Below are 3,198 nucleotides of genomic sequence, written 5' to 3'. Positions count from 1 at the left end.
AGAATTACTTCTGAGATTGCAGAATTACTTCTGAGATTACAGAACTACTTCTGAGATTACAGAATTACTTCTGAGATTACAGAATTACTTCTGAAATTACAGAATTGCTTATGAGATTACAGAGCTACTTCTGAGATTACAGAACTACTTCTGAGATTACAGAATTACTTCTGAGATTACAGAGCTACTTCTGAGATTACAGAATTGCTTCTGAGATTACAGAGCTACTTCTGAGATTACAGAACTACTTCTGAGATTACAGAATTACTTCTGAGATTACAGAGCTACTTCTGAGATTACAGAGCTACTTCTGATATTACAGAATTACTTCTGAGATTACAGAGCTACTTCTGAGATTACAGAATTGCATCTGAGATTACAGAGGTTCTTCTGAGATTACAGAACTACTTCTGAGATTACAGAATTACTTCTGAGATTACAGAGCTACTTCTGAGATTACAGAATTACTTATGATATTACAGAGCTACTTCTGAGATTACAGAGCTACTTCTGAGATTACAGAATTACTTCTGAGATTACAGAACTATTTCTGAGATTACAGAGCTACTTCAGAGATTACAGAAGTACTTCTGAGATTACAGAACTACTTCTGAGATTACATAATTACTTCTGAGATTACAGAACTACTTCTGAGATTACAGAGCTACTTCTGAGATTACAGAAGTACTTCTGAGATTACAGAACTACTTCTGAGATTACAGAGCTACTTCTGAGATTACAGAAGTACTTCTGAGATTACAGAACTACTTCTAAGATTACAGAATTACTTCTGAGATTACAGAATTACTTCTGTGATTACAGAATTACTTCTGAAATTACAGAATTGCTTATGAGATTACAGAGCTACTTCTGAGATTACAGAACTACTTCTGAGATTACAGAATTACTTCTGAGATTACAGAGCTACTTCTGAGATTACAGAATTGCTTCTGAGATTACAGAGCTACTTCTGAGATTACAGAACTACTTCTGAGATTACAGAATTACTTCTGAGATTACAGAGCTACTTCTGAGATTACAGAGCTACTTCTGAGATTACAGAATTACTTCTGAGATTACAGAGCTACTTCTGAGATTACAGAATTACTTCTGAGATTACAGAACTATTTCTGAGATTACAGAGCTACTTCTGAGATTACAGAAGTACTTCTGAGATTACAGAACTACTTCTGAGATTGCAGAATTACTTCTGAGATTGCAGAACTGCTTCTGAGATTACAGAATAACTTCTGAGATTACAGAATCACTTCTGAGATTACAGATTTATTTCTGATATTACAGAATTACTTCTGAGATGACAGACCTACTTCTGAGAAGACAGACCTACTTGTGAGATTGCAGAACTACTTCTGAGTTGGCAGAATTACTTCTGAGATTACAGAATTACTTCTGAGATTACAGAAGTACTTCTGAGATTCCAGAACTATTTCTGAGATTACAGAGCTATTTCTGGGGTTACAGAACTACTTCTGAGATTACAGAATTACTTCTGAGATTACAGATCTACTTCTGAGTTTACAGAATTACTTCTGAGATTACAGACCTACTTCTGAGATTGAAGAACTACTTCTGAGATTGCAGAACTACTTCTGAGATTGCAGAACTACTTCTGAGATGACAGAATTACTTCTGAGATTACGGAATTACTTCTGAGATTACAGAATTACTTCTGAGATTGCAGAATTACTTCTGAGATTACAGAATTACTTCTGAGATGACAGACCTACTTTTGAGATTGCAGAACTACTTCTGAGTTGACAGAATTACTTCTGAGATTACAGAATTACTTCAGAGATTACAGTATTTCTTCTGAGATTCCAGAACTACTTCTGAGATTACAGAACTACTTCTGAGATTACAGAATTACTTATGAGATTACGGAATTACTTCTAAGATTACAGAATTACTTCTGAGATTGCAGAATTACTTCTGAGATTACAGAACTACTTCTGAGATTACAGAATTACTTCTGAGATTACAGAATTACTTCTGAAATTACAGAATTGCTTATGAGATTACAGAGCTACTTCTGAGATTACAGAACTACTTCTGAGATTACAGAATTACTTCTGAGATTACAGAGCTACTTCTGAGATTACAGAATTACTTCTGAGATTGCAGAATTACTTCTGAGATTACAGAATTACTTCTGAGATGACAGACCTACTTTTGAGATTGCAGAACTACTTCTGAGTTGACAGAATTACTTCTGAGATTACAGAATTACTTCAGAGATTACAGTATTTCTTCTGAGATTCCAGAACTACTTCTGAGATTACAGAACTACTTCTGAGATTACAGAATTACTTCTGAGATTACGGAATTACTTCTAAGATTACATAATTACTTCTGAGATTGCAGAATTACTTCTGAGATTACAGAACTACTTCTGAGATTACAGAATTACTTCTGAGATTACAGAATTACTTCTGAAATTACAGAATTGCTTATGAGATTACAGAGCTACTTCTGAGATTACAGAACTACTTCTGAGATTACAGAATTACTTCTGAGATTACAGAGCTACTTCTGAGATTACAGAATTGCTTCTGAGATTACAGAGCTACTTCTGAGATTACAGAACTACTTCTGAGATTACAGAATTACTTCTGAGATTACAGAGCTACTTCTGAGATTACAGAGCTACTTCTGATATTACAGAATTACTTCTGAGATTACAGAGCTACTTCTGAGATTACAGAATTGCATCTGAGATTACAGAGGTTCTTCTGAGATTACAGAACTACTTCTGAGATTACAGAATTACTTCTGAGATTACAGAGCTACTTCTGAGATTACAGAATTACTTATGATATTACAGAGCTACTTCTGAGATTACAGAGTTACTTCTGAGATTACAGAATTACTTCTGAGATTACAGAACTATTTCTGAGATTACAGAGCTACTTCAGAGATTACAGAAGTACTTCTGAGATTACAGAACTACTTCTGAGATTACAGAATTACTTCTGAGATTACAGAACTACTTCTGAGATTACAGAACTACTTCTGAGATTACAGAATTACTTCTAAGATTACAGAATTACTTCTGAGATTGCAGAATTACTTCTGAGATTACAGAACTACTTCTGAGATTACAGAATTACTTCTGAGATTACAGAATTACTTCTGAAATTACAGAATTGCTTATGAGATTACAGAGCTACTTCTGAGATT

Source organism: Petromyzon marinus, chromosome 19 (genome assembly GCF_048934315.1).
Source record: "Petromyzon marinus isolate PM22_M1 ecotype Great Lakes invasive population chromosome 19, UKy_Petmar_22M1.pri1.0, whole genome shotgun sequence".
NCBI lineage: Eukaryota > Metazoa > Chordata > Hyperoartia > Petromyzontiformes > Petromyzontidae > Petromyzon > Petromyzon marinus.
Note: the sequence above shows the minus strand (reverse complement) of the source record.